The sequence below is a fragment of the Sapajus apella genome, unplaced genomic scaffold (assembly GCF_009761245.1).
Source record: "Sapajus apella isolate SASKATOON/1434 unplaced genomic scaffold, GSC_monkey_1.0 scaffold51, whole genome shotgun sequence".
Taxonomy (NCBI): domain Eukaryota; kingdom Metazoa; phylum Chordata; class Mammalia; order Primates; family Cebidae; genus Sapajus; species Sapajus apella.
The window spans coordinates 11,077,681-11,087,157 of record NW_022436991.1 but is presented as its reverse complement, the minus strand read 5'-3'; the positions used below and the strand labels follow the sequence as shown (position 1 = coordinate 11,087,157).

Genomic DNA, 9,477 nt, shown 5'->3' with positions numbered 1-9,477 from the left:
AAAAATACAAAAAATTAGCTGGGCATGGTGGCGCGTGCCTGTAATCCCAGCTACTCAGGAGGCTGAGGCAGGAGAATTGCCTGAACCCAGGAGACGGAGGTTGCGGTGAGCCGAGATTGTGCCATTGCACTCCAGCCTGGGTAACAAGAGCGAAACTCAGTCTCAAAAAAAGAAAAAAAAAAAAAAAAAAAAAGAAATCAAGAAGTCTTGGCTGGGTGTGGTAGCTCAAGCCTATAATCCCAGCACTTTGGGAGAAAGACCAGGGTGGATTGCTTGAATCCAGGAGTTCAAAACCAGCCTGAGCAATATGGCAAGACATTGTCTCTACAAAAAATAAAAAATTAGCCAAGTGTGGTGGTGTGTGCCTGAGTCCCAGCTACTTGGGAGGCTGAGGTGGGAGGATCACTTAAGCATGGGAGGTTGAGGCTGCAGTAAGCCGTGATCATGCCATTGCACTCCAGCCAAGGTGAAAGAGTGAGAACTTGTCTTAAAAAATTAGCTAGGCGTGGTAGCACATGCCTGTAATCCCAGCTACTTGGGAGGCTGAGGCAGGAGAATCACTTGAATGCAGGAGGCAGAGGTTGCAGTGAGCCAAGAGCGTGCCACTGCACTCCAGCCTGGGTGGCAGAGCAAGAAACTCCATCTTAAATAAAATAAAATAAAACAAAATAAAAAATGAAAGGAATCAAGAGGTCTCCATTGGTGCAAAAAGGCGGTCATCAGTGACCTTGATGTGGACAATTTTAGAAGCAGGGAGTGGGCATTGGAGAAGGTTGAGGAGTGATTGAGAGGTGAGCAACTGGAGATAAGTGGGTGTAAATCATTCTTGATTCTTTTTATCTTATTGGCACATATATGAATTCTGAGGCATTATCAGAATTAAATGTCCATCCTTGAGGTTATTTCAGTCTCTGGGAGGCTGCCAGCCCTTCTTTTTCCATTTAGCCCTAATGCATTGGTGGGGAATAGTTCCATTAGGCAAGATGAACGGGATTGCTTGGGACAAGTGGGAAGAATAGGAAGAAAAACCAAGGGTGGGACACCCTGGCCTCTGTGCCGGTAAAGTTGTGTGACCTCCAGTAGACAGGGCAGCAAAGGTCTCTAGGAGTGCAAAGGATGAGGTGGTATGAATTCCTAGACCCTATGTGGGTACTCCCATATCAAAAATGAGTCCCCATTTAGATACTGGATAGCATCCCTTTTTAAATACAGAGTCTCACTCTGTCACCCAGGCTGGAATGCAGTGGTGTGATATAGGCTCACTACAGCCTCCTGCCTCCCAGGTTCTAGCCATTCTCCTGCCTCAGCCTCCCAAGTAGCTGGGATTATAGGTGCACACCACCATGCCTGGCTAATTTTTTGTATTTATAGTAGAGATGGGGTTGCACCATATTGATCAGGCTGGTCTTGAACTCCTGACCTCGTGATCCACCTGCCTCGGCCACCCAAAGTGCTGGGATTACAGGTGTGATCCACTGTGCTCAGACTGGATAGCTTTTAAAGCTAAAATGCATCTGTGTCCTTCGGCAGCCTGAACTCTTAGGAAGTTCAGGTATGTCCTACCTAAGAAGAATCACAGCATTTCTCATGCAAAGTATCTTTTTGTATTTCTCTTGCAATTCATTCCAGCGTGTTCTCTCTGTCCACAACACGACTTGTTTCTTGAATTATTTCCCCCATGTTGGGATGATAAAATTACATGAAATTGCTGTTGGTTGGAGAATGTTTTTGATTTTTGAGACAAGGTCTTTCTCTGTCACCGAGGCTGGAGTGCAGTGGCATCATCATAGCTGACTGCAACCTTGAACTCCTGGGCTGAAGCAGTCCTCCCACCTCAGCCTCCTGAATAGCTGGGACTACAGGAACATGCCATCACACCTGGCTAATTAAATTTTTTTTTTTTTATTTTGTAGAGGCAGGGGTCTCAGTATGCTGCCCAAGCTAGTCTTGAATTCCTGGGCTCAAGTGATCCTCCTGGCTCAGCCTCCCTAAGTGCTGGGATTATAGGTGTGAGTCACCACTGCTTGGTGGGTGGAGAATTTGGGTGTCTTGACAGTGATGGTTACTTTGGCAGCTTTTCTGTAATCTTTCTTGTGATCCTTTTAAGAAAAGTTTACTTCACATGATTGTTCAGACTTAGACAAAGATGTGTGCGCGCGTGTGTGTGTGTGCGTGTGTGTGTGTGCGTGTGTGGTGGGGGCTGTGTTGTAAGAGAATAAATAATACTTAAAAGGATTCCTTTACAGAGCCTCAGCTTCTGTCACAATACATTGAATTTGCCTGCTTTTATGTAGGACTCCGTTGCAATGGAGAGGAAAGGATGGCCCACTTTCACCTGCAATCTAGATTCTATTACTTGCAAAGTCTTTTTCCAATTAGCTCCAGATTATTAATGCCATCTGGCAAACTGGCAACTCACTGTTTAGGGCACCCTGAATCATTTAATACTATTTTATTTTATTTATATATATAGCTTGAGACAGAATCTTCCTCCATCACCCAGGCTGGAGTGCAGTGGCATGATTATAGCCTCACTGTAGCTTTGAATTCCTGGGCTCAAGTGATCCTGTATTAAATTCAAACTTATTTTAACTGAGACCAGCCCGCAACACATCGAGGCCTCTTTGCTACTAAAAATAAAAAAATAGCTGGCGTGGTGGCTCAAGCTTGTAGTCCCTGCTACTCAGGAGGCTGAGGTGGAGGATCAGATCACTTGAGCTGAGGAGGTCGAGGCTATAGTGAGCTATGATCACACCACTGTACTCCAGCCTGGGTGACAGAGCCAAACCCTGTCTCAAAAAATAACAAATAAAAAAAGATAATAGACTATAGACTATGGTTCCCAGCTTTCTTTCCTAGACTGTAACTATGAAAAAAAAATGTTTTGAATGATATCTGATGCCAAGCTCTTTTGAGAACGTTACCTGACGTGGATACACCAAGCTGTATGAGGGTGAGGACTTTTGTCACGAGGGTGATGTCACCTAATTGAACTGCATCACTTCAGCTAGTGCCTGTTACATGGTTGTCTCATAGAAATATTTCTTGAGGCTGGACATGGTGGCTTATGCCTGTAATCTCAGCATTTTGGGAGGCTGAAGCAGGTGGATCATTTGATCCCAGGAGTTCAAGACCAGCCCTGGCTGGCAAAATTCTATCTCTACAAAAAATACAAAAATTAGCTGGGCAAGGTGGCGTGTTCCTGTAGTCTCAGCTTCTTGGGAGGCTGAGGTGGGAGGGTTACCTAAGCCCGGGAGGTTGAGGCTACAGTGAGCCGCGATTGCACCACTGCCTCTAGCCTGGGTGACAGAGTGAGATCCTGTCTCAAAAACATAAATAAATAAAATAAATTTCCTGAATGCATTGTTGGAAGATTGTTTTAGTGCCTGAGCTGGTGGGATTCTCACACTTTGCCAGAATCATCTTCCTTATCTTTACCTGGGACATGGCCTCTTGCAAAGTGGACCTGCTGGAATCCCTAGGTGAGCAAAGCCCTCTCTCTGGGAAGGCTGTGGAACACAGTTCCAGAACCTAGCTTTGAAGCCCAGAGGACCAGATTTGAGTTCACTTCGAAATTTGATAGCTGTGTGACCTTCAGTCTTGGGCAAGTTACTAACTTTTGTACTTTCCCTCGGGACTCTCATTATTAAAGTTTCTACACATACAGAAAAGTTGAAAGAATAGTACTATCCCTTTTTATTTTTATTTTTAATTAAAAAAATTTTGTAGAGAGGGAGTCTTGCTTTGTTGCTCAGGCCCGTCTCAAACTCCTGGCTTCAAGAGATTCTTTCACATCTGCCTCCTGAGTAGCTGGGACTACAGGTGTATGCCATCATGCCTGGCTACCTGGCTACGTTTTAAAATACTTTTTGTAGAGATAGGGGTCTCACTATGTTGCTCAGGCTGATCTTGAACTCCTGGGTTCAAGCAATCCTCCCGCCTTGGCCTCTCAAAGGGATTACAGGTATGAGCCACTGCACCCAGCCAGAATAGTACTATTGACAACTACAATAATGAACTATTTAGGTTCAAAACTTGTGTATATTTTGCTGTATTTATATGTAAATACATGTATATGTGTGTAAGTATACCTGTAAGTTACAGGCATCATGACAATTCTTCTCTAAATACTTCAGCCTGTATCATCGAAGAAGTAGAACAGGCTGGGCACAGTGGCTTAGGCCTCTAATCCCAGCACTTTGGGAGGCTGAGGTGGGAGGATCACTTGAGCCTCGCAGTTGGAGACCAGCTTCGGCTATATGGCGAGTCTCCCGTCTCTGCAAAAAATAGCAAAAATTAGCCAGGTGTGGTGGCACACACCTGTAGTCCCAGCTACTCAGGAGACTGAGATGGGAGAATCACCTGAGTCCAGAAGGTTAAGGTTGCAGTGAGCTGTGATCATGCCATTGCACTCCAGCCTGGGCGACTTACTGAGACCTTGTCTCAAAAAAAAAAAAAATTAAAAAATAAAAAATAAGCAAAGAATATTTTCCTATACAAACACAACTCCAGAATCACACTTAAAGAAAATTAACAATTATTTCCTAACACAATCTCACATGCTGTCCATATTCAAATTTCACCAAATGTCACTCAAATGTCTTTTATGGCTGTTTTAATTTTTCTGGTCAGGATCCAATATAGGATCAGAAATTGCATTTGGTTTTTGTCTCTTTACTCTTTTTTTCTAGAAAAGATTTCTACCCTTTTGTAAATGACACTGATTTTTATTTTTAATTTTATTAAGACAGGGTCTCACTATGGTGCCCAGGCTGATCTTGAACTCCTTGGCTCAAGCCATCCTCCCGCCTCGGCCTCTCAAAGTGCTGGGATTTACAGGTGTGAGCCACCATGCCTGGCCTGATGTTGATATTTTGGAGTCCATCCAAGCTAGTCGTCGTGGAAACGTCTCACATTTTGGACTCGTGTGATTGTTTTCTCAGGGTGTTTTCTAGGCACGATTTCCCCCTCTGTGAAATGGGTACAGTGAACAGTAGCCACCACGTGGGTATCACATACTACTCCCCGGTCAGTGGAAGAACTGCAGGACCTAGTGCCTGCAAAAGTGCCTAGAGCAGTGTCTAGGCATTTATTCAACATCATTGATGCTGAATAAATGGAGCTCTTGCCATCACCATCATTCCAACCAGCATCCTCCTCCTCATCACCACCAGCATCTTCAGCACGCTGGAGTCCAAGCCGCGTTGATGCGCAAACTTTTCTCATTCTTTCCTCACCCTTCCGGAATGTCTTATGCCCCTCCTGCTCAGCTCCCTCTCCGCTGGAGAACTTAAGCTGAATGAATCTCTTAGCACCTCCAGCAACTGGAGTCTCGCCTCACCCATCTTCCTAAGGACAACCTCTCTTTTTTTCTTTTAGAATCACAATTTTCTGACTCCAAATGGCTTAGACAACAGTGAGGCATTAACGATGTCATGTCCACCCAGGGAGCAGGCGGGTGCTTCGTCATTGCTGGTGCTGGCGGTGGGTGACCTTGGCGCGGGGGCTGCCGGTGCGGCAGCTGCTGCAGTGCTGTCGGAGGGTTGCCGGGGAAAGGAGATTGGCTGGCGAGGAAGGTGAGGAATGTGCTGCCAGGAGACTGGGACCACGGCCAGATGCTAATTACGATGGCCTGGGGGTGCTGGTACCCCCTGTCAGCATCATCTAAGGAAGTGTGGGGGCTGGCAGGAGTGGGGGAGGTGAGAGAAACGGGCAAGGTGAGAGGGACTGACAGGTTGGAGAAATCCACTTGTTCCCCAAGGGTCCACCCTCCCTTCAGACCCAAGCTGTCTGGGAGAAATTGTGGTTGTCACCATAGCAACAGCAGCAGCTGATGCGTGATGCATAGTGTCTGTTAGAGCAGCTCGGTCAAGCTTGTACCAGTATTTTTCCATCTGAATCTCATTTCTTCAGTGAAATGAGAGAGATCACAGGCTGGGCAGGGCACAGGTGGGGCCAAGTGGATGTTTGGAGGGGAGTACAGCAGGAGAGTTCTCAGACTTTCTACTGAATTTGGGGAGAATATGGATTGAAGAGAAGCAGATTTTTGCATGACGAAGACATCATTTAAATATCCAGGCTGCTTCAGAATTCCCTTAAATTATACATGAATTGCTGAAGCAGCAGTCCTGTTGCCTCCAGAAAGGTGCAACGTATCGCATCGGCGAGACGCCTGTGGGAAAGGTTGTCTCTGTGGTCCTGAAGGGCACCAACCTGGGAGTGAGACTGACCTTAGACTCCCAGCTCTACCACTTCCCAGCTAAGTGGCTTTGGGCAAATTATTTTCCCACATTAAGCCTCAATGTTCTCATCTGTAAAATGGAGATAATAAGAGTAGCTGGCTCGGTGTGGTGGCTCACACCTGGAATCTCAGCACTTTGGGAGGCCCAAGGTGGGTGGATCATTTGAGCTTAGGAGCTTGAGACCAGCCTGGGCAACATGGTGAAACCCCGTCTCTTCTTAAAATACAAAAATTAGCTCGGCATGGTGGCATGCACCTGTAGTCCCAGCTACTAAGGAGGCTGAGGCATGAGAATCGTTTGAGCCTGGGAGGTGGAGGCTGCAGTGAGCAGAGATCGGGCCATTGCATTCCAGCCTGGGTGACAGAGCGAGACTCTGTCTCAAAAAAAAAAAAAAAGGTAGCTGCCTCATAGGGTCGTAATGAGAACGAAATGAGTGGATGCATATGGTGTTAAGCCTAATACTTGGCTCATATCATGAACTCAATAAATGGTTGCTACTATTACTATAACAACAACTACTCCTATTACTGTAGCTGCTATTATTACTATTACTACTCCAACAAGTACTGTTACTCCTCCTCCTGCCAGCACCATAGGGATTACACAATTCAGCTGAGGACAGGATGATGAATCACTGGCGACTCAGTCCTTTCCCACGAATGGTACTGGAGTGCTTGAATTTGCCAGCACTTTTGTAAGGAGCCGGGAGCAAAGGCTGGGAAGACACGGTCACTGCCCTCACAGACTGTGAATCTAGTGTCTGACAAAGGCATGACTCAACAAACAACCAGGAATTCTATAGGAGCAATAGGATTTTTCTTCTTCTTCGTCTTCTTCTTTTTTTTTTTTGAGACAGAGTCTTGCTCTGTTGCCCAGGCTGGAGTGCAGTGGTGCAATCTCAGCTCACTGCAGCCTCTGCCTCCTGGCTCAAGTGGTCCTCCCACCGCAGCCTCTCAAGTAGCTGGGACTACAGGGGTATGCCACCACACTCAGCTAATATTTAATTTTTTGTACAGACTATGTTGCCCAGGTTGGTCTCAAACTCCTAGGCTCAAGCGATCCACCCACCTCAGTCTCCCAAAGTGCTAGAATTACAAGCGTGAGTGCCCGGCCAGGACTTTTATTAGAAGAGATTGTACAGCTGATCTATTTCAGGATTTTTCCAAACTCATCCCTCAAGTTTCCCCTCTCTATTTTTATCTTGACTACCACTCACATTGTTATTTATTTAAGGCTTCTTTCCCCCTTTAAATGGATCCTCATTTCATTGGTCAAACAAATGTGCTTTTGAAGGAAACTGGATTGCACTGTGAAAAATGTGAAATTAACATCACTTGCCATGAAAGAAAGAAACCATGAAAACAATAAGACCAATTATGTGTTGTCACCTTCTAGCTGCTACCTTTTTCCTGTTGAACTTTTGGAGACTCAGGCTCACTCTGTTGAAAAGGGAGGTTGGCAAGGCTCAGAGAGGTGTTAAAGGCATACTAGAACAAAATGAAACTTTTTCTGTTTTAATCAGAAGTGCTGTTTTGATTACCGTAGCCTTGTAGTATAGTTTGAAGTCTGGTATTGTGATGCCCCCCGCTTTGTTCTTTTTGCTTAGAATTGACTTGGCTATGCGGGCTCTCTTTTGGTTCCATATGAAGTTTAAGGTGGTTTTTTCCAGTTCTGCAAAGAAGGTCATTGGTAGCTTGATGGGGATAGCATTGAATCTGTAAATTACTTTGGGCAGTATGGCCATTTTCACGATATTGATTCTTCCTAACCATGAACATGGGATGTTTCTCCATCTGTTTGTGTCCTCTCTTATTTCGTTGAGCAGTGGCTTGTAGTTCTCCTTGAAGAGGTCCTTTACATTCCTTGTTAGTTGTATTCCTAGGTATTTTATTCTCTTTGTGGCAATTGTGAATGGAAGTTTGTTCTTGATTTGGCTCTCTTTAAGTCTGTTACTGGTGTATAGGAATGCATGTGATTTTTGTACATTGATTTTGTATCCTGAGACTTTGCTGAACTTGCTTATCAGTTTCAGGAGGTTTGGGGCTGAGACGATGGGGTCTTCTAGATCTTTGACAAACCAAACAAAAACAAGCAATGGGGAAAGGATTCCCTGTTCAATAAATGGTGTTGGGAAAGCTGGCTAGCCATGTGCAGAAAGCAGAAACTGGACCCCTTCCTGACACCTTACACTAAAATTAACTCCAGATGGATTAAAGACTTAAACATAAGACCTAACACCATAAAAACCCTAGAAGAAAATCTAGGCAAAACCATTCAGGACGTAGGTGTAGGCAAGGACTTCATGACCAAAACGCCAAACGCATTGACAACAAAAGCCAAAATAGACAAATGGGACCTAATCAAACTCCACAGCTTCTGCACAGCAAAAGAAACAATCATTAGAGTGAATCGGCAACCAACAGATTGGGAAAAAATTTTTGCAGTTTACCCATCTGACAAAGGGCTGATATCCAAAATTTACAAAGAACTAAAGCAGATTTACAAGAAAAAAACTAACAAGCCCATGCAAAAGTGGGCAAAGGATATGAACAGACACTTCTCAAAAGAAGACATACGTGAGGCCAACAAACATATGAAAAAATGCTCATCATCACTGGTCATCAGAGAAATGCAAATCAAAACTACATTGAGATACCATCTCACGCCGGTTAGAATGGCGATCATTAAAAAATCTGGAGACAACAGATGCTGGAGAGGATGTGGAGAAATAGGAACACTTTTGCACTGTTGGTGGGAGTGTAAATTAGTTCAACCATTATGGAAGACAGTGTGGCGATTCCTCAAGGACCTAGAAATAGAAATTCCATTTGACCCAGCAATCCCATTACTGGGTATATATCCAAAGGATTACAAATCGTTCTACTATAAGGACACGTGTACACGAATGTTCATTGCAGCACTGTTTACAATAGCAAAGACCTGGAACCAACCCAAATGCCCTTCGACGATAGACTGGATAGGGAAAATGTGGCACATATACACCATGGAATATTATGCAGCCATCAAAAACGATGAGTTTGGGTCCTTTGTAGGGACATGGATGAACCTGGAAACCATCATTCTCAGCAAACTGACAGAAGAGCAGAAGATCAAACACCGCATGTTCTCACTCATAGGCGGGTGTTGAACAATGAGAACACATGGACACAGGGAGGGGAGCACTACACACTGGGGTCAGTTGGGGGGAAATAGGGGAGGGACGGTGGGGGGTGGG

General features: G+C 44.9%; 1 protein-coding gene and 1 pseudogene across 2 annotated transcripts in view; one reads left to right on the top strand and one right to left on the bottom strand.

Moving 5' to 3' along the window:
* Window positions 1–9,477, bottom strand: part of TNRC6A (trinucleotide repeat containing adaptor 6A) — a 221,969-nt gene that overhangs the window by 151,111 nt on the left and 61,381 nt on the right. The window lies entirely within an intron of this gene.
* The window catches only part of LOC116526416, a 9,423-nt pseudogene continuing 5,376 nt past the window's right edge, over window positions 5,431–9,477 (top strand).